Consider the following 23,993-nt stretch of genomic DNA (forward strand, 5'->3'; position numbering starts at 1 on the left):
CAAACCACAAGTGCTAATGACTCCATTCTTTTTTGTGGTTGTAGGGGCTGTTGATTGGAGTACACTAAAACAAACCTGATCTCTCTAGGACATTCAGAAGCCAAGTTATAAGCCAACAAAGGTGTAACTGGACTACTTCTTTAAATTGACACCAGATCTGGTGACCTTTGGGACATGGTTTGACCCCCTTAGGAAAGTGCTATCATCATGAAACGTTCAGATCACTTACAACTCAATAGATTCTACCTTCCTGTAACGTTTCAGCCTGATTGGACCTTGTTTTCACACAAATGAACCCAGAATGATGTGAAATTGTGCTTCGTGCAACATAATTCTGGGTGCCATTTACAAACCATAAGTGCTAATGACTCCATTCCTTTTTGGGGTAATGGGGGCTGTTAATTGGAGTACTCTAAAAGAAACCTGACCTCTCTAGGATATTCAAAAGCCAAGTTATAAGCCAACAAAGGTGTAACTGGACTACTTCTTTAAAGTGACACCAGGCCCGATGACCTTTGGGACATGGTTTGACCCCCTATAGGAATGTACGATCATCATGAAATGTTCAGATCACTTACAACTCAATAGATTCTACCTTCTTGTAACGTTTCAGCCTGATTGGACCTTGTTTTCACACAAATGGACCCAGAATGATGTGAAATTGTGCTTCGTGCAACATAATTCTGGGTGCCATTTACAAACCATAAGTGCTAATGACTCCATTCCTTTTTGTGGTTGTAGGGGCTGTTGATTGGAGGACATTAAAACAAACCTGATCTCTCTAGGACATTCAGAGGCCAAGTTATAAGCCCACAAATGTGTAACTGGACTACTTCTTTAAATTGACACCAGATCCGGTGACCTCTGGGACATGGTTTGACCACTTTAGGAAAGTGCTATCATCATGAAACGTTCAGATCACTTACAACTCAATAGATTCTACATCCTGTAACGTTTCAGCCTTATTGGACCTTGTTTTCACACAAATGGACCCAGAATGATGTGAAATTGTGCTTCGTGCAACATAGTTCTGGGTGCCATTTACAAACCATAAGTGCTAATGACTCCATTCCTTTTTGTGGTTGTAGGGGCTGTTGATTGGAGTACACTAAAACAAACCTGATCTCTCTAGGACATTCAGAAGCCAAGTTATAAGCCCACAAAGGTGTAACTGGACTACTTCTTTAAATTGACACCAGATCCGGTGACCTCTGGGACATGGTTTGACCACTTTAGGAAAGTGCTATCATCATGAAACGTTCAGATCACTTACAACTCAATAGATTCTACATCCTGTAACGTTTCAGCCTTATTGGACCTTGTTTTCACACAAATGAACCCAGATTGATGTGAAATTGTGCATCGTGCAACATAATTCTGGGTGCCATTTAAAAACCATAAGCGCTAATGACTCCATTCCTATTTGGGGTAATGGGGGCTGTTAATTGGAGTAGTCTAAAACAAACCTGACCTCTCTAGGATATTCAGAAGCCAAGTTATAATCCCACAAATGTGTAACTGGACTACTTCTTTAAAGTGACACCAGGCCCGGTGACCTTTGGGACATGGTTTGACCCCCTATAGGAATGTGCGATCATCATGAAACGTTCAGATCACTTACAACTCAATAGATTCTACCTTCTTGTAACGTTTCAGCCTGATTGGACCTTGTTTTCACACAAATGGACCCAGAATGATGTGAAATTGTGCTTCGTGCAACATAATTCTGGGTGCCATGTCCAAACCATAAGTGCTAATGACTCCATTCCTTTTTGTGGTTGTAGGGGCTGTTGATTGGAGTACACTAAAACAAACCTGATCTCTCTAGGACATTCAGAAGCCAAGTTATAAGCCAACAAAGGTGTAACTGGACTACTTCTTTAAATTGACACCAGATCTGGTGACCTTTGGGACATGGTTTGACCCCCTTAGGAAAGTGCTATCATCATGAAACATTCAGATCACTTACAACTCAATAGATTCTACCTTCCTGTAACGTTTCAGCCTGACTGGACCTTGTTTTCACACAAATGAACCCAGAATGATGTGAAATTGTGCTTCGTGCAACATAATTCTGGGTGTCATTTAAAAACCATAAGTGCTAATGATTCCATTCCTTTTTGGGGTAATGGGGCTGTTAATTGGAGTACTCTAAAACAAACCTGACCTCTCTAGGATATTCAGAAGCCAAGTTATAAGCCCACAAAGGTGTAACTGGACTACTTCTTTAAAGTGACACCAGGCCCGGTGACCTTTGGGACATGGTTTGACCCCCTATAGGAATGTGCGATCATCATGAAACTTTCAGATCACTTACAACTCAATAGATTCTACCTTCTTGTAACGTTTCAGCCTGATTGGACCTTGTTTTCACACAATGGACCCAGAATTATGTGAAATTGTGCTTCGTGCAACATAATTCTGGGTGCCATTTACAACCCATAAGTGCTAATGACTCCATTCTTTTTTGTGGTTGTAGGGGCTGTTGATTGGAGTACAATAAAACAAACCTGACCTCTCTAGGACATCCAGAAGCCAAGTTATAAGCCCACAAAGGTGTAACTGGACTACTACTTTAAATTGACACCAGATCCGGTGACCTTTGGGACATGGTTTGACCCCCTTAGGAAAGTGCTATCATCATGAAACGTCCAGATCACTTACAACTCAATAGATTCTACCTTCTTGTAACGTTTCAGCCTGATTGGACCTTGTTTTCACACAAATGGACCCAGAATGATGTGAAATTGTGCTTCGTGCAACATAATTCTGGGTGCCATTTACAAACCATAAGTGCTAATGACTCCATTCCTTTTTGTGGTTGTAGGGGCTGTTGATTGGAGTACATTAAAACAAACCTGATCTCTCTAGGACATTCAGAAGCCAAGTTATAAGCCCACAAATGTGTAACTGGACTACTTCTTTAAATTGACACCAGATCCGGTGATCTTTGGGACATGGTTTGACACCCTTAGGAAAGTGCTATCGTCATGAAACGTTCAGATCACTTACAACTCAATAGATTCTACCTTCCTGTAATGTTTCAGCCTGATTTGACCTTGTTTTCACACAAATGAACCCAGAATGATGTGAAATTGTGCTTCGTGCAACATAATTCTGGGTGCCATTTAAAAACCATAAGTGCTAATGACTCTATTCCTGTTTGGGGTAATGGGGGCTGTTAATTTGAGTACTCCAAAACAAACCTGACCTCTCTAGGATATTCAGAAGCCAAGTTATAAGCCCACAAAGGTGTAACTGGACTACTTCTTTAAAGTGACACCAGGCCCGGTGACCTTTGGGACATGGTTTGACCCCCTATAGGAATGTGTGATCATCATGAAACGTTCAGATCACTTTCAACTCAATAGATTCTACCTTCTTGTAACGTTTCAGCCTGATTGGACCTTGTTTTCACACAAATGGACCCAGAATGATGTGAAATTGTGCTTCGTGCAACATAATTCTGGGTGCCATTTACAAACCACAAGTGCTAATGACTCCATTCTTTTTTGCGGTTGTAGGGGCTGTTGATTGGAGTACACTAAAACAAACCTGATCTCTCTAGGACATTCAGAAGCCAAGTTATAAGCCAACAAAGGTGTAACTGGACTACTTCTTTAAATTGACACCAGATCTGGTGACCTTTGGGACATGGTTTGACCCCCTTAGGAAAGTGCTATCATCATGAAACGTTCAGATCACTTACAACTCAATAGATTCTACCTTCCTGTAACGTTTCAGCCTGATTGGACCTTGTTTTCACACAAATGAACCCAGAATGATGTGAAATTGTGCTTCGTGCAACATAATTCTGGGTGCCATTTACAAACCATAAGTGCTAATGACTCCATTCCTTTTTGGGGTAATGGGGGCTGTTAATTGGAGTACTCTAAAAGAAACCTGACCTCTCTAGGATATTCAAAAGCCAAGTTATAAGCCAACAAAGGTGTAACTGGACTACTTCTTTAAAGTGACACCAGGCCCGATGACCTTTGGGACATGGTTTGACCCCCTATAGGAATGTACGATCATCATGAAATGTTCAGATCACTTACAACTCAATAGATTCTACCTTCTTGTAACGTTTCAGCCTGATTGGACCTTGTTTTCACACAAATGGACCCAGAATGATGTGAAATTGTGCTTCGTGCAACATAATTCTGGGTGCCATTTACAAACCATAAGTGCTAATGACCCCATTCCTTTTTGTGGTTGTAGGGGCTGTTGATTGGAGGACATTAAAACAAACCTGATCTCTCTAGGACATTCAGAAGCCAAGTTATAAGCCCACAAATGTGTAACTGGACTACTTCTTTAAATTGACACCAGATCCGGTGACCTCTGGGACATGGTTTGACCACTTTAGGAAAGTGCTATCATCATGAAACGTTCAGATCACTTACAACTCAATAGATTCTACATCCTGTAACGTTTCAGCCTTATTGGACCTTGTTTTCACACAAATGGACCCAGAATGATGTGAAATTGTGCTTCGTGCAACATAGTTCTGGGTGCCATTTACAAACCATAAGTGCTAATGACTCCATTCCTTTTTGTGGTTGTAGGGGCTGTTGATTGGAGTACACTAAAACAAACCTGATCTCTCTAGGACATTCAGAAGCCAAGTTATAAGCCCACAAAGGTGTAACTGGACTACTTCTTTAAATTGACACCAGATCCGGTGACCTCTGGGACATGGTTTGACCACTTTAGGAAAGTGCTATCATCATGAAACGTTCAGATCACTTACAACTCAATAGATTCTACATCCTGTAACGTTTCAGCCTTATTGGACCTTGTTTTCACACAAATGAACCCAGATTGATGTGAAATTGTGCATCGTGCAACATAATTCTGGGTGCCATTTAAAAACCATAAGCGCTAATGACTCCATTCCTATTTGGGGTAATGGGGGCTGTTAATTGGAGTAGTCTAAAACAAACCTGACCTCTCTAGGATATTCAGAAGCCAAGTTATAATCCCACAAATGTGTAACTGGACTACTTCTTTAAAGTGACACCAGGCCCGGTGACCTTTGGGACATGGTTTGACCCCCTATAGGAATGTGCGATCATCATGAAACGTTCAGATCACTTACAACTCAATAGATTCTACCTTCTTGTAACGTTTCAGCCTGATTGGACCTTGTTTTCACACAAATGGACCCAGAATGATGTGAAATTGTGCTTCGTGCAACATAATTCTGGGTGCCATGTCCAAACCATAAGTGCTAATGACTCCATTCCTTTTTGTGGTTGTAGGGGCTGTTGATTGGAGTACACTAAAACAAACCTGATCTCTCTAGGACATTCAGAAGCCAAGTTATAAGCCAACAAAGGTGTAACTGGACTACTTCTTTAAATTGACACCAGATCTGGTGACCTTTGGGACATGGTTTGACCCCCTTAGGAAAGTGCTATCATCATGAAACGTTCAGATCACTTACAACTCAATAGATTCTACCTTCCTGTAACGTTTCAGCCTGATTGGACCTTGTTTTCACACAAATGAAACCAGAATGATGTGAAATTGTGCTTCGTGCAACATAATTCTGGGTGCCATTTAAAAACCATAAGTGCTAATGACTCTATTCCTTTTTGGGGTAATGGGGGCTGTTAATTGGAGTACTCTAAATCAAACCTGACCTCTCTAGGATATTCAGAAGCCAAGTTATAAGCCCACAAAGGTGTAACTGGACTACTTCTTTAAAGTGACACCAGGCCCGGTGACCTTTGGGACATGGTTTGACCCAGTATAGGAATGTGCGATCATCATGAAACGTTCAGATCACTTACAACTCAATTGATTCTACCTTCTTGTAACGTTTCAGCCTGATTGGACCTTGATTTCACACAAATGGACCCAGAATGATGTGAAATTGTGCTTCGTGCAACATAATTTTGGGTGCCATTTACAAACCATAAGTGCTAATGACTCCATTCCTTTTTGTGGTTGTAGGGGCTGTCGATTGGAGTACACTAAAACAAACCTGATCTCTCTAGGACATTCAGAAGCCAAGTTATAAGCCCACAAATGTGTAACTGGACTACTTCTTTAAATAGACACCAGATCCGGTGACCTTTGGGACATGGTTTGACCCCCTTAGGAAAGAGCAATCATCATGAAACGTTCAGATCACTTACAACTCAATAGATTCTTCCTTCCTGTAACGTTTCAGCCTGATTGGACCTTGTTTTCACACAAATGAACCCAGAATGATGTGAAATTGTGCTTCGTGCAACATAATTCTGGGTGCCATTTAAAAACCATAAGTGCTAAGGACTGCATTCCTTTTTGGGGTAATGGGGGCTGTTAATTGGAGTACTCTAAAACAAACCTGACCTCTCTAGGCTATTCAGAAGCCAAGTTATAAGCCCAAAATAGGTGTAACTGGACTACTTCTTTAAAGTAACACCAGGCCCGGTGACCTTTGGGACATGGTTTGACCCCCTATAGGAATGTGCGATCATCATGAAACGTTCAGATCACTTACAACTCAATAGATTCTACCTTCTTGTAACGTTTCAGCCTGATTGGACCTTGTTTTCACACAAATGGACCCAGAATGATGTGAAATTGTGCTTCGTGCAACATAATTCTGGGTGCCATTTCCAAACCATAAGTGCTAATGACTCCATTCTGTTTTGTGGTTGTAGGGGCTGTTGATTGGAGTACACTAAAACAAACCTGATCTCTCTAGGACATTCAGAAGCCAAGTTATATGCCCACAAAGGTGTAACTGGACTACTTCTTTAAAATGACACCAGATCAGGTGACCTTTGGGACATGGTTTGACCCCCTTAGGAAAGTGCTATCATCATGAAACGTTCAGATCACTTACAACTCAATAGATTATACCTTCCTGTAATGTTTCAGCCTGATTGGTCCTTGTTTTCACACAAATGAACCCAGAATGATGTGAAATTGTGCCTCGTGCAACATAATTCTGGGTGCCATTTAAAAACCATAAGGGCTAATGACTCCATTACTTTTTGAGATAATAGGGGCTGTTAATTTGAGTACTCTAAAACAAACCTGACCTCTCTAGGACATTCAGAAGCCAAGTTATAAGCCCACAAAGGTGTAACTGGACCACTTCTTTAAAGTGACACCAGGCCCGGTGACCTTTGGGACATGGTTTTTCCCCCTATAGGAATGTGCGATCATCATGAAATGTTCAGATCACTTACAACTCAATAGATTCTACCTTATTGTAACGTTTCAGCCTGATTGGACATTGTTTTCACACAAATGGACCCATAATGATGTGAAATGGTGCTTCGTGCAACATAATTCTGGGTGCCATTTACAAACCAAAAGTGCTAATGACTCCATTCCTTTTTGTGGTTCTAGGGGCTGTTGATTGGAGTACTCTGAAACAAACCTGATCTCTCTAGGACATTCAGAAGCCAAGTTATAAGCCCACAAATGTGTAACTGGACTACTTCTTTAAATTGACACCAGATCCGGTGACCTTTGGGACATGGTTTGACCCCCTTAGGAAAGTGCTATCATCATGAAACGTTCAGATCACTTACAACTCAATAGATTCTACCGTCCTGTACCGTTTCAGCCTGATTGGACCTTGTTTTCACACAAATGAACCCAGAATGATGTGAAATTGTGCTTAGTGCAACATAATTTTGCGTGCCATTTAAAAACCATAAGTGCTAATGACTCCATTCCTTTTTGGGGAAATGGGGGCTGTTAAATGGAGTACTCTAAAACAAACCTGACCTTTTTAGGATATTCAGAAGCCAAGTTATAAGCCAACAAAGGTGTAACTGGACTACTTCTTTAAAGTGACACCAGGCCCGGTGACCTTTGGGACATGGTTTGACCCCCTATAGGAATGTCTGATCATCATGAAATGTTCAGATCACTTACAACTCAATAGATTCTACCTTCTTGTAACGTTTCAGCCTGATTGGACCTTGTTTTCACACAAATGGACCCAGAATGATGTGAAATTGTGCTTCGTGCAACATAATTCTGGGTGCCATTTACAAACCATAAGTGCTAATGACTCCATTCCTTTTTGTGGTTGTAGGGTCTGTTGATTGGAGTACAATAAAACAAACCCGATCTCTCTGGGACATTCAGAAGCCAAGTTGTAAGCCCACAAATGTGTAACCGGACTACTATTTTAAATTGACACCAGATCCGGTGACCTTTGGGACATGGTTTGACCCCCTTAGGAAAGTGCTATCATCACGAAACATTCAGATCACTTACAACTCAATAGATTCTACCTTCTTGTAACGTTTCAGCCTGATTGGACCTTGTTTTCACACAAATGGACCCAGAATGATGTGAAATTGTGCTTCGTGCAACATAATTCTGGGTGCCATTTACAAACCATAGGTGCTAATGACTCCATTCCTTTTTGTGGTTGTAGGGGCTGTTGATTGGAGTACACTAAAACAAACCTGATCTCTCTAGGACATTCAGAAGCCAAGTTATAAACCCACAAATGTGTAACTGGACTACTTCTTTAAATTGACACCAGATCCGGTGACCTCTGGGACATGGTTTGACCACCTTAGGAAAGTGCTATCATCATGAAACTTTCAGATCACTTACAACTCAATAGATTCTACCTTCCTGTAACGTTTCAGCCTGATTGGACCTTGTTTTCACACAAATCAACCCAGAATGATGTGAAATTGTGCTTCGTGCAACATAATTCTGGCTGCCATTTACAAACCATAAGTGCTAATGACTCCATTCATTTTTGGGGTAATGGGGGCTGTTGATTGGAGTACACTAAAACAAACCTGACCTCTCTAGGATATTCAGAAGCCAAGTTATAAGCCCACAAAGGTGTAACTGGACTACTTCTTTAAAGTGACACCAGGCCCGGTGACCTTTGGGACATGGTTTGACCCCCTATAGGAATGTGCAATCATCATGAAATGTTCAGATCACTTACAACTCAATAGATTCTACCTTCTTGTAACGTTTCAGCCTGATTGGACCTTGTTTTCACACAAATGGACCCAGAATGATGTGAAATTGTGCTTCGTGCAACATAATTCTGGGTGCCATTTAAAAACCATAAGTGCTAATGACTCCATTCCTTTTTGGGGTAATGGGGGCTGTTAATTGGAGTACTCTAAAACAAACCTGACCTCTCTAGGATATTCAGAAGCCAAGTTATAAGCCCACAAATGTGTAACTGGACTACTTCTTTAAAGTGACACCAGGCCCGGTGATCTTTGGGACATGGTTTGACCCCCTATGAGAATGTGTGATCATCTTGAAACGTTCAGATCACTTACAACTCAATAGATTCTACCTTCTTGTAACGTTTCAGCCTGATTGGACCTTGTTTTCACAAAAATGGACCCAGAATGATGTGAAATTGTGCTTCGTGCAACATAAGTCTGGGTGCCATTTACAAACCATAAGTGCTAATGACTCCATTCCTTTCTGTGGTTGTAGGGGTTGTTTATTGGAGTACATTAAAACAAACCTGATCTCTCTAGGACATTCAGAAGCCAAGTTATAAACCCACAAATGTGTAACTGGACTACTTCTTTAAATTGACACCAGATCCGGTGACCTCTGGGACATGGTTTGACCACCTTAGGAAAGGGCTATCATCATGAAACTTTCAGATCACTTACAACTCAATATATTCTACCTTCCTGTAACGTTTCTGTCTGATTGGACCTTGTTTTCACACAAATCAACCCAGAATGATGTGAAATTGTGCTTCGTGCAACATAATTCTGGGTGCCATTTACAAACCATAAGTGCTAATGACTCCATTCATTTTTGGGGTAATGGGGGCTGTTGATTGGAGTACTCTAAAACAAACCTGACCTCTCTAGGATATTCAGAAGCCAAGTTATAAGCCCACAAAGGTGTAACTGGACTACTTCTTTAAAGTGACACCAGATCCGGTGACCTTTGGGACATGGTTTGACCCCCTATAGGAATGTGCAATCATCATGAAATGTTCAGATCACTTACAACTCAATAGATTCTACCTTCTTGTAACGTTTCAGCCTGATTGGACCTTGTTTTCACACAAATGGACCCAGAATGATGTGAAATTGTGCATCGTGCAATATAATTCTGGGTGCCATTTACAAACCATAGGTGCTAATGACTCCATTCCTTTTTGTGGTTGTAGGGGCTGTTGATTGGAGTACACTAAAACAAACCTGATCTCTCTAGGACATTCAGAAGCCAAGTTATAAGCCCACAAATGTGTAACTGGACTATTTCTTTAAATTGACACCAGATCCGGTGACCTCTGGGACATGGTTTGACCACCTTAGGAAAGTGCTATCATCATGAAACTTTCAGATCACTTACAACTCAATAGATTCTACCTTCCTGTAACGTTTCAGCCTGATTGGACCTTGTTTTCACACAAATCAACCCAGAATGATGTGAAATTGTGCTTCGTGCAACATAATTCTGGGTGCCATTGACAAACCATAAGTGCTAATGACTCCATTCATTTTTGGGGTAATGGGGGCTGTTGATTGGAGTACTCTAAAACAAACCTGACCTCTCTAGGATATTCAGAAGCCAAGTTATAAGCCCACAAAGGTGTAACTGGACTACTTCTTTAAAGTGACACCAGGCCCGGTGACCTTTGGGACATGGTTTGACCCCCTATAGGAATGTGCAATCATCATGAAATGTTCAGATCACTTACAACTCAATAGATTCTACCTTCTTGTAACGTTTCAGCCTGATTGGACCTTGTTTTCACACAAATGGACCCAGAATGATGTGAAATTGTGCTTCGTGCAACAAAATTCTGGGTGCCATTTAAAAACCATAAGTGCTAATGACTCCATTCCTTTTTGGGGTAATGGGGGCTGTTAATTGGAGTACTCTAAAACAAACCTGACCTCTCTAGGATATTCAGAAGCCAAGTTATAAGCCCACAAATGTGTAACTGGACTACTTCTTTAAATTGACACCAGATCCGGTGAACTTTGGGACATGGTTTGACCCCCTTAGGAAAGTGCTATCATCATGAAACGTTCAGATCACTTACAACTCAATAGATTCTACCTTCCTGTAATGTTTCAGCCTAATTGGACCTTGTTTTCACACAAATGAACCCAGAATGATGTGAAATTGTGCTTAGTGCAACATAATTCTGGGTGCCATTTAAAAACCATCAGTGCTAATGTCTCCATTCCTTTTTGTGGTTGTAGGGGCTGTTGATTGGAGTACACTAAAACAAACCTGATCTCTCTAGGACATTCAGAAGCCAAGTTATAAGCCCACAAATGTGTAACTGGACTACTTCTTTAAAGTGACACCAGGCCCGGTGACCTTTGGGACATGGTTTGACCTCCTATAGGTATGTGCGATCATCATGAAACATTCAGATCACTTACAACTCAATAGATTCTACCTTCTTGTAACGTTTCAGCCTGATTGGACCTTGTTTTCACACAAATGGATCCAGAATGATGTGAAATTGTGCTTCGTGCAACATAATTCTGGGTGCCATTTACAAACCATAAGTGCTAATGACTCCATTCCTTTTTGTGGTTGTAGGGGCTGTTGATTGGAGTACACTAAAACAAACCTGACCTCTCTAGGACATTCAGAAGCCAAGTTATACGCCCACAAAGGTGTAACTGGACTACTTCTTTAAAGTGACACCAGGCCCGGTGACCTTTGGGACATGGTTTGACCCCCTATAGGAATGTGCGATCATCATGAAACATTCAGATCACTTACGACTCAATAGATTCTACCTTCTTGTAACGTTTCAGCCTGATTGGACCTTGTTTTCACAAAAATGGACCCAGAATGATGTGAAATTGTGCTTCGTGCAACATAATTCTGGGTGCCATTTACAAACCATAAGTGCTAATGACTCCATTCCTTTTTGTGGTTGTAGGGGCTGTTGATTGGAGTACACTAAAACAAACCTGACCTCTCTAGGACATTCAGAAGCCAAGTTATAAGCCCACAAATGTGTAACTGGACTACTTCTTTAAATTGACACCAGATCCGGTGACCTTTGGGACATGGTTTGACCCCCTTAGGAAAGTGCTATCATCATGAAACGTTCAGATCATTAACAACTCAATTGATTCTACCTTCTTGTAACGTTTCAGCCTGATTGGACCTTGTTTTCACACAAATGGACCCAGAATGATGTGAAATTGTGCTTCGTGCAACATAATTCTGGGTGCCATTTACAAACCATGAGTGCTAATGACTCCATTCCTTTTTGTGGTTGTAGGGGCTGTTGATTGGAGTACACTAAAACAAACCTGATCTCTCTAGGACATTCAGAAGCCAAGTTATAAGCCCACAAATGTGTAACTGGACTACTTCTTTAAATTTACACCAGATCCGGTGACCTTTGGGACATGGTTTGACCCCCTTAGGAAAGTGCTATCATCATGAAAGGTTCAGATCACTTACAACTTAACAGATTCTACTTTCCTGTAACGTTTCAGCCTGATTGGACCTTGTTTTCACACAAATGAACCCAGAATGATGTGAAATTGTGCTTTGTGCAACATAATTCTGGGTGTCATTTAAAAACCATAAGTGCTAATGACTCCATTCCTTTTTGGGGTAATGGGGGCTGTTAATTGGAGTACTCTAAAACAAACCTGACCTCTCTAGGATATTCAGAAGCCAAGTTATAAGCCCACAAAGGTGTAACTGGACTACTTCTTTAAAGTGACACCAGGCCCGGTGACCTTTGGCACATGGTTTGACCCCCTATAGGAATGTGCGATCATCATGAAACATTCAGATCACTTACAACTCAATAGATTCTACCTTCTTGTAACGTTTCAGCCTGATTGGACCTTGTTTTCACACAAATGGACCCAGAATGATGTGAAATTGTGCTTCGTGCAACATAATTCTGGGTGCCATTTACAAACCATAAGTGCTAATGACTCCATTCCTTTTTGTGGTTGTAGGGGCTGTTGATTGGAGTACACTAAAACAAACCTGACCTCTCTAGGACATTCAGAAGCCAAGTTATAAGCCCACAAAGGTGTAACTGGACTACTTCTTTAAATTGACACCAGATCCGGTGACCTTTGGGACATGGTTTGACCCCCTTAGGAAATTGCTATCATCATGAAACGTTCAGATCACTTACAACTCAATTGATTCTACCTTCTTGTAAAGTTTCAGCCTGATTGGACCTTGTTTTCACACAAATGGACCCAGAATGATGTGAAATTGTGCTTCGTGCAACATAATTCTGGGTGCCATTTAAAAACCATAAGTGCTAAGGACTCCATTCCTTTTTGGGGTAGTGGGGGCTGTTAATTGGAGTACTCTAAAACAAACCTGACCTCTCTAGGATATTCAGAAGCCAAGTTATAAGCCCACAAAGGTGTAACTGGACTACTTCTTTAAAGTGACACCAGGCCCGGTGACCTTTGGGACATGGTTTGACCCCCTATAGGAATGTGCGATCATCATGAAACGTTCAGATCACTTACAACTCAATAGATTCTACCGTCTTGTAACGTTTCAGCCTGATTGGACGTTGTTTTCACACAAATGGACCCAGATTATGTGAAATTGTGCTTCGTGCAACATAATTCTGGGTGCCATTTACAAACCATAAGTGCTAATGACTCCATTCCTTTTTGTGGTTGTAGGGGCTGTTGATTGGAGTACACTAAAACAAACCTGATCTCTCTAGGACATTCAGAAACCAAGTTATAAGCCCACAAAGGTGTAACTGGACTACTTCTTTAAAGGAGACATAACATGCTTTTAAGTTATTCCTTTTTACATCTAAATCCTTCAGTTGGGGTCTAAATACAGTGGAACTGCAGTTCTTTGGTCTGATTTCCTCATTATTGTTGCTCTACAGACCCTCATCTACCCCTGTTCTGAGGAGAGTCTTGAGAACGAGCCGTTTTTGGGTACTGTCTCTTTAAACTGGAGGAGGAGCTGTAAACTCCGCCCCCCTCCATAGTGCAGACCTGTACTCTCCTCCCTCAGTCGGACTTTGTAGTTCTATAGAGAAATCATTATTGAGCATAGCAGATTTAGCATAGCATATTAGCATTTTTAAAACATGTGGGGAGGGTAGTTCATCAAGCTGTTTCAAGGCTGCTAACTCTCTCATGCATTTGTCTGTAGTCACTCACACACACCCGTCACGGCCGACGGAGGGACAAGCTAGCAGGCACATGCGCGCGCGCACACACACACACACACACACACAAGGAATGCTGCTTGCTTATTTATTTCTATAAAAAATGTTTTAAAAAATGATACAGCTCATTAAAACACCATTAAAAGAATACATTTTTTAAGATCTCTATCTATATATATATATACATACATATAATTATAAATAATTTTATAAGTAGTCTTATTTAATATTGGGTGTCTTAATGGCTGAAAATGGATAAAAAGCAGTTACATTTTAATTTAAAGATTTGAGATTCGAGTCAAAAATAAAGAACATTCCTCCAAATGTTCTTTAATGTGATCATTATAATTCTAATGCTTACAACTTTGTTTTTATTGTCTGCAATGCGTAGCCTATATCTTTATTAAATGTGTTTAGCTGTAAAGTGGTAATTCTCTCTAATGTGTACAGAGAGGTGGACATCAGTGCTGCAGTGAAATTCCCAAGATCAGTCTGCTTTGCTAACAAATATAGTTAAATCTTACCTGCATTCTAAATAAATACCGTTAAGTGAAAACATCAGTAGGCATTGAGTTATTGATAAAATCCCTAACAGCCAGAATGGAAGAAGAGCATGCTGGGTCATCCTGGACCTGAGCCTGTTCTGTGTATTTACCTACAGGATGCAATAAATGTCTACAAGGCTGAGTTTGGACCATTACATCTAAAAGAAAACATACAATCAGTGATTTTTTAAAAATTGTTTACATTAATATACAAATTTTCTAAGTATTAACCTCACAGCAAATAAGTAGAACAATATAATAAACAGGCTTTAGTAGTTAAACAGGCTTTAGTAGTTAAACAGGCGTTGTGCACACAGGTAATTTGTGTCTCGGTGCTGGTGGTGTCTAGGTCTCAGAGTTCCTGTCCTCCTGCCGTCTTCTGTTGTCCTCAGGATATGGATTGATGTTTCCTGATGATGAGGGAGGGGCAGTATGTGGGCTTCAAACTGGTCCTGGATAACAGTGGGAGACCTCCGTTGTCTGAATACTGAGACCAGAGAGTTGGTGAGATGCAGATCTTCTCTACCTCATCTAGAAACGGAGTTGGTTCAGGGAAAACTTTTCCAAAGACCAGTTCCATGATGTCATCGTCATATTCTGCAATGATAGACAATAACTTTAATGACATATTTTGTTTACAAGCAGCTTTAGGAAAGTCGTTTCTTTAGCTTTCATGTTTATAGTCACGTTTGTGTTTGTTCACAAGTTCACTTTGCTGCAGTGACTTCATATTCTTACAAATGTAATAAAATAGTGACACTAAAATTATACAAATGATTCCTTATGAAAGGAAGCTCATTAGAGAGCAGTGCAGACAGACTTACTACTCTATTAAATCCACTGTGTTGACGCACTTTAATGACTTTGTCACGCTGCATTTTAGCTGATATGGGACTTTATTTACTGGATGCTAAGATTACATCACACTCACGTAGAATAACACACAGGCTCTCTGCTGTTACAATCAGTGGGAAGTTATCATCTGGTGTAAAAGAAGGCGTTGATCAGAAATCACGTTTTATTCCACGAAAATCAGCCAAATCCGCATTAATCTGGGTGCTAACTTTACTAGCATACTGTGCTAGCGATAGCAAGCCGGATGCTAACGCTTTAGTGCTGCTAATGCCCGTAAATCTTAAGTAAAGTTTGTCGACATTTTAGAGTGATATGAAGCTTACCGCTCTGCTGCTGTGTCCCGGTGCTGCCACATTCAGATAAAAATGACTCCTTTTAGATAGATGAAGCCCTCAGTACTTACTAGCCTGAAGACACGAAAGAACGAACCGCGCGCGCGCACACACACACACACACACACAAAAGCACAAACACAAACACACTACTTTTTCTTCTGTGTTTTTTTAGCAGTAGTGTCATCAGCTCCTGGGTTTAAATACTGCCACACCACCCTTCCTTAAAACGAGGAACAGTTTTGAGCTGTGTGTGGCTAAAATAACCAGACATTCTGCATTTTTCCAATAGGACTACAAAACATCTTAGCGAGAAGAAAAAATGGCGGATTGGCTCTGTGTTTAGCCGAGGGCCATTACCATATTTGGTAGTTATCCTCACTAAATTAATTACTGATGTAATAGATTATGTAAAAACTGAACGGGTGGACAAATATGCCCAAAACTTAATTATTAAATATCTAAATAGCAACTCCAGTGAATAATATAAGCCTTTTTGCTCACTTAGACACTTAAAATGTGAAACACACTGTGTTAATGGATAAAAAAGTGGGTTTTTCATGTTATGTCTCCTTTAAAATAACACCAGATCCGGTGACCTTTGGGACATGGTTTGACCCCCTTAGGAAAGTGCTATCATCATGAAACGTTCAGATCACTTACAACTCAATAGATTCTACCTTCCTGTAACGTTTCAGCCTGATTGGACCTTGTTTTCACACAAATGAACCCAGAATGATGTGAAATTGTGCTTCGTGCAACATAATTCTGGGTGCCATTTAAAAACCATAAGGGCTTATGACTCCATTCCTTTTTGAGGTAATAGGGGCTGTTAATTGAAGTACTCTAAAACAAACCTGACCTCTCTAGGATATTCAGAAGCCAAGTTATAAGCCCACAAAGGTGTAACTGGACTACTTTTTTAAAGTGACACCAGGCGCGGTGACCTTTGGGACATGGTTTTACCCCCTATAGCAATGTGCTATCATCATGAAACGTTCAGATCACTTACAACTCAATAGATTCTACCGTCCTGTACCGTTTCAGCCTGATTGGACCTTGTTTCCACACAAATGAACCCAGAATGATGTGAAATTGTGCTTTGTGCAACATAATTCTGGGTGCCATTTAAAATCCATAAGTGCTTATGACTCCATTCCTTTTTGGGGAAATGGGGGCTGTTAATTGGAGTACTCTAAAACAAACCTGACCTTTTTAGGATATTCAGAAGCCAAGTTATAAGCCCACAACGGTGTAACTGGACTACTTCTTTAAAGTGACACCAGGCCCGGTGACCTTTGGGAGATGGTTTGACCCCCTATAGGAATGTGCGATCATCATGAAACGTTCAGATCACTTACAACTCAATTGATTCTACCTTCTTGTAACGTTTCAGCCTGATTGGACCTTGTTTTCACACAAATGGACCCAGAATGATGTGAAATTGTGCTTCGTGCAACATAATTCTGGGTGCCATTTACAAACCATAAGTGCTAAGGACTCCATTCCTTTTTGTGGTTGTAGGGGCTGTTGACTGGAGTACACTAAAACAAACCTGATCTCTCTAGGACATTCAGAAGCCAAGTTGTAAGCCCACAAATGTGTAACCGGACTACTATTTTAAATTGACACCCGATCCGGTGACCTTTGGGACATGGTTTGACCCCCTTAGGAAAGTGCTATCATCATGAAACGTTCAGATCACTTACAACTCAATAGATTCTACCTTCCTGTAACGTTTCAGCCTGATTGGACCTTGTTATCACACAAATGAACCCAGAATGATGTGAAATTGTGCTTCGTGCAACATAATTCTGGGTGCCATTTAAAAACCATAAGGGCTTATGACTCCATTCCTTTTTGAGGTAATAGGGGCTGTTAATTGAAGTACTCTAAAACAAACCTGACCTCTCTAGGATATTCAGAAGCCAAGTTATAAGCCCACAAAGGTGTAACTGGACTACTTTTTTAAAGTGACACCAGGCCCGGTGACCTTTGGGACATGGTTTTACCCCCTATAGCAATGTGCTATCATCATGAAACGTTCAGATCACTTACAACTCAATAGATTCTACCGTCCTGTACCGTTTCAGCCTGATTGGACCTTGTTTGCACACAAATGAACCCAGAATGATGTGAAATTGTGCTTCGTGCAACATAATTCTGGGTGCCATTTAAAAACCATAAGGGCTTATGACTCCATTCCTTTTTGAGGTAATAGGGGCTGTTAATTGAAGTACTCTAAAACAAACCTGACCTCTCTAGGATATTCAGAAGCCAAGTTATAAGCCCACAAAGGTGTAACTGGACTACTTTTTTAAAGTGACACCAGGCGCGGTGACCTTTGGGACATGGTTTTACCCCCTATAGCAATGTGCTATCATCATGAAACGTTCAGATCACTTACAACTCAATAGATTCTACCGTCCTGTACCGTTTCAGCCTGATTGGACCTTGTTTGCACACAAATGAACCCTGAATGATGTGAAATTGTGCTTTGTGCAACATAATTCTGGGTGCCATTTAAAATCCATAAGTGCTTATGACTCCATTCCTTTTTGGGGAAATGGGGGCTGTTAATTGGAGTACTCTAAAACAAACCTGACCTTTTTAGGATATTCAGAAGCCAAGTTATAAGCCCACAACGGTGTAACTGGACTACTTCTTTAAAGTGACACCAGGCCCGGTGACCTTTGGGAGATGGTTTGACCCCCTATAGGAATGTGCGATCATCATGAAACGTTCAGATCACTTACAACTCAATAGATTCTACCTTCTTGTAACGATTCAGCCTGATTGGACCTTGTTTTCACACAAATGGACCCAGAATGATGTGAAATTGTGCTTCGTGCAACATAATTCTGGGTGCCATTTACAAACCATAAGTGCTAAGGACTCCATTCCTTTTTGTGGTTGTAGGGGCTGTTGACTGGAGTACACTAAAACAAACCTGATCTCTCTAGGACATTCAGAAGCCAAGTTGTAAGCCCACAAATGTGTAACCGGACTACTATTTTAAATTGACACCCGATCCGGTGACCTTTGGGACATGGTTTGACCCCCTTAGGAAAGTGCTATCATCATGAAATGTTCAGATCACTTACAACTCAATAGATTCCACCTTCCTGTAACATTTCAGCCTGATTGGACCTTGTTTTCACACAAATGAACCCAGAATGATGTGAAATTGTGCTTTGTGCAACATAATTCTGGGTGCCATTTACAAACCATAAGTGCTAATGACTCCATTCCTTTTTGTGGTAATGGGGGCTGTTAATTGGAGTACTCTAAAACAAACCTGACCTCTCTAGGATATTCAGAAGCCAAGTTATAAGCCCACAAATGTGTAACTGGACTACTTCTTTAAATTGACACCAGATCCGGTGACCTTTGGGACATGTTTTGACCCCCTTAGGAAAGTTCTATCATCATGAAACGTTCATATCACTTACAACTCAATTGATTCTACCTTCTTGTAACGTTTCAGCCTGATTGGACCTTGTTTTCACACAAATGGACCCAGAATGATGTGAAATTGTGCTTCGTGCAACGTAATTCTGGGTGCCATTTACAAACCATAGGTGCTAATGACTCCATTCCTTTTTCTGGTTGTAGGGGCTGTCGATTGGAGTACACTAAAACAAACCTGATCTCTCTAGGACATTCAGAAGCCAATTTATAAGCCCACAAATGTGTAACTGGACTACTTCTTTAAATTGACACCAGATCCGGTGACCTTTGGGACATGGTTTGACCCCCTTAGGAAAGTGCTATCATCATGAAACGTTCAGATCACTTACAACTCAATAGATTCTACCTTCCTGAAACGTTTCAGCCTGATTGGACCTTGTTTTCACACAAATGAACCCAGAATGATGTGAAATTGTGCTTCGTGCAACATAATTCTGGGTGCCATTTAAAAACCATAAGTGCTAATGACTCCATTCCTTTTTGGGGTAATGGGGGCTGTTAATTGGAGTACTCTAAAACAAACCTGACCTCTCTAGGACATTCAGAAGCCAAGTTATAAGCCCACAAAGGTGTAACTGGACTACTTCTTTAAAGTGACACCAGGCCCGGTGACCTTTGGGACATGGTTTGACCCCCTATAGGAATGTGCGATCATCATGAAACGTTCAGATCACTTACAACTCAATAGATTCTACCTTCTTGTAACGTTTCAGCCTGATTGGACCTTGTTTTCACACAAATGGACCCAGAATGATGTGAAATTGTGCTTCGTGCAACATAATTCTGGGTGCCAATTACAAACCATAAGTGCTAATGACTCCATTCCTTTTTGTGGTTGTAGGGGCTGTTGATTGGCGTACATTAAAACAAACCTGACCTCTCTAGGACATTCAGAAGCCAAGTTATAAGCCCACAAATGTGTAACTGGACTACTTCTTTAAAGTGACACCAGGCCCGGTGACCTTTGGGACATGGTTTGACCCCCTATAGGTATGTGCGATCATCATGAAACATTCAGATCACTTACAACTCAATAGATTCTACCTTCTTGTAACGTTTCAGCCTGATTGGACCTTGTTTTCACACAAATGGATCCAGAATGATGTGAAATTGTGCTTCGTGCAACATAATTCTGGGTGCCATTTACAAACCATAAGTGCTAATGACTCCATTCCTTTTTGTGGTTGTAGGGGCTGTTGATTGGAGTACACTAAAACAAACCTGACCTCTCTAGGACATTCAGAAGCCAAGTTATAAGCCCACAAAGGTGTAACTGGACTACTTCTTTAAAGTGACACCAGGCCCGGTGACCTTTGGCACATGGTTTGACCCCCTATAGGAATGTGCGATCATCATGAAACATTCAGATCACATATAATTCAATAGATTCTACCTTCTTGTAACGTTTCAGCCTGATTGGACCTTGTTTTCACACAAATGGACCCAGAATGATGTGAAATTGTGCTTCGTGCAACATAATTCTGGGTGCCATTTACAAACCATAAGTGCTAATGACTCCATTCCTTTTTGTGGTTGTAGGGGCTGTTGATTGGAGTACACTAAAACAAACCTGACCTCTCTATGACATTCAGAAGCCAAGTTATAAGCCCACAAAGGTGTATCTGGACTACTTCTTTAAATTGACACCAGATCCGGTGACCTTTGGGACATGGTTTGACCCCCTTAGAAAAGTGCTATCATCATGAAACGTTCAGATCACTTACAACTCAACAGATTCTACCTTCCTGTAACGTTTCAGCCTGATTGGACCCTGTTTTCACACAAATGAACCCAGAATGATGTGAAATTGTGCTTCGTGCAACATAATTCTGGGTGCCATTTAAAAACCATAAGGGCTTATGACTCCATTCCTTTTTGAGGTAATAGGGGCTGTTAATTGAAGTACTCTAAAACAAACCTGACCTCTCTAGGATATTCAGAAGCCAAGTTATAAGCCCACAAAGGTGTAACTGGACTACTTCTTTAAATTGACACCAGGCCCGGTGACCTTTGGGACATTGTTTTACCCCCTATGAGAATGTGCGATCATCATGAAACGTTCAGATCACTTACAACTCAATTGATTCTACCTTCTTGTAACGTTTCAGCCTGATTGGACCTTGTTTTCACACAAATGGACCCAGAATGATGTGAAATTGTGCTTCGTGCAACATAATTCTGGGTGCCATTTACAAACCATAAGTGCTAATGACTCCATTCCTTTTTGTGGTTGTAGGGGCTGTTAATTGGAGTACTCTAAAACAAACCTGACCTCTCTAGGATATTCAGAAGCCAAGTTGTAAGCCCACAAAGGTGTAACTGGACTACTTCTTTAAAGTGACACCAGGCCCGGTGACCTTTGGGACATGGTTTGACCCCCTATAGGAATGTGCAATCATCATGAAACGTTCAGATCACTTACAACTCAATAGATTCTACCTTCTTGTAACGTTTCAGCCTGATTGGACCTTGTTTTCACACAAATGGACCCAGAATGATGTGAAATTGTGCTTCGTGCAACATAATTCTGGGTGCCATTTAAAAACCATAAGTGCTAAGGACTCCATTCCTTTTTGTGGTTGTAGGGGCTGTTGATTGGAGTACACTAAAACAAACCTGATCTCTCTAGGACATTCAGAAGCCAAGTTGTAATCCCACAAATGTGTAACCGGACTACTATTTTAAATTAACACCAGATCCGGTGACCTTTGGGACATGGTTTGACCCCCTTAGGAAAGTGCTATCATCATGAAACGTTCAGATCACTTACAACTCAATAGATTCTACCTTCCTGTAACGTTTCAGCCTGAATCGACCTTGTTTTCACACAAATGAACCCAGAATGATGTGAAATTGTGCTTTGTGCAACATAATTCTGGGTGCCATTTAAAAACCATAAGTGCTAATGACTCCATTCCTTTTTGTGGTAATGGGGCTGTTAATTGGAGTACTCTAAAACAAACCTGACCTCTCTAGGATATTCAGAAGCCAAGTTATAAGCCCACAAATGTGTAACTGGACTACTTCTTTAAAGTGACACCAGATCCGGTGACCTTTGGGACATGTTTTGACCGCCTTAGGAAAGTTATATCATCATGAAACGTTCATATCACTTACAACTCAATTGATTCTACCTTCTTGTAACGTTTCAGCCTGATTGGACCTTGTTTTCACACAAATGGACCCAGAATGATGTGAAATTGTGCTTCGTGCAACATAATTCTGGTTGCCATTTACAAACCATAAGTGCTAATGACTCCATTCCTTTTTATGGTTGTAGGGGCTGTCGATTGGAGTACACTAAAACAAACCTGACCTCTCTAGGATATTCAGAAGCCAAGTTATAAGCCCACAAATGTGTAACTGGACTACTTCTTTAAAGTGACACCAGGCCCGGTGACCTTTGGGACATGGTTTTACCACCTATAGGAATGTGCGATCATAATGAAACGTTCAGATCACTTACAACTCAATAGATTCTACCTTCTTGTAACGTTTCAGCCTGATTGGACCTTGTTTTCACACAAATGGACCCAGAATGATGTGAAATTGTGCTTCGTGCAACATAATTCTGGGTGCCATTTCCAAACCATAAGTGCTAATGACTCCATTCCTTTTTGTGGTTGTAGGGGCTGTTGATTGGAGTACACTAAAACAAACCTGATCTCTCTAGGACATTCAGAAGCCAAGTTATATGCCCACAAAGGTGTAACTGGACTACTTCTTTAAAATGACACCAGATCGGTGACCTTTGGGACATGGTTTGACCCCCTTAGGAAAGTGCTATACTCATGAAACGTTCAGATCAATTACAACTCAATAGATTCTACCTTCCTGTAACGTTTCAGCCTGATTGGACCTTGTTTTCACACAAATGAACCCAGAATGATGTGAAATTGTGCTTCGTTCAACATAATTCTGGGTGCCATTTAAAAACCAAAAGGGCTAATGACTCCATTCCTTTTTGAGGTAATAGGGGCTGTTAATTGGAGTACTCTAAAATGAACCTGACCTCTCTAGGACATTCAGAAGCCAAGTTATAAGCCCACAAAGGTGTAACTGGACTACTTCTTTAAAGTGACACCAGGCCCGGTGACCTTTGGGACATGGTTTTACCACCTATAGGAATGTGTGATCATAATGAAACGTTCAGATCACTTACAACTCAATAGATTCTACCTTCTTGTAACGTTTCAGCCATATTGGACCTTGTTTTCACACAAATGGACCCAGAATGATGTGAAATTGTGCTTCGTGCAACATAATTCTGGGTGCTATTTCCAAACCATAAGTGGTAATGACTCCATTCCTTTTTGTGGTTGTAGGGGCTGTTGATTGGAGTACACTAAAACAAACCTGATCTCTCTAGGACATTCAGAAGCCAAGTTATGAGCCCACAAAGGTGTAACTGGACTACTTCTTTAAAATGACACCAAATCCGGTGACCTCTGGGACATGGTTTGACCCCCTTAGGAAAGTGCTATCATCATGAAACGTTCAGATCACTTACAACTCAATAGATTCTACCTTCCTGTAACGTTTCAGCCTGATTGGACCCTGTTTTCACACAAATGAACCCAGAATGATGTGAAATTGTGCTTCGTGCAACATAATTCTGGGTGCCATTTAAGAAAACCATAAGGGCTAATGACTCCA

Source organism: Nothobranchius furzeri, chromosome 8 (assembly GCF_043380555.1).
Source record: "Nothobranchius furzeri strain GRZ-AD chromosome 8, NfurGRZ-RIMD1, whole genome shotgun sequence".
Lineage (NCBI taxonomy): Eukaryota > Metazoa > Chordata > Actinopteri > Cyprinodontiformes > Nothobranchiidae > Nothobranchius > Nothobranchius furzeri.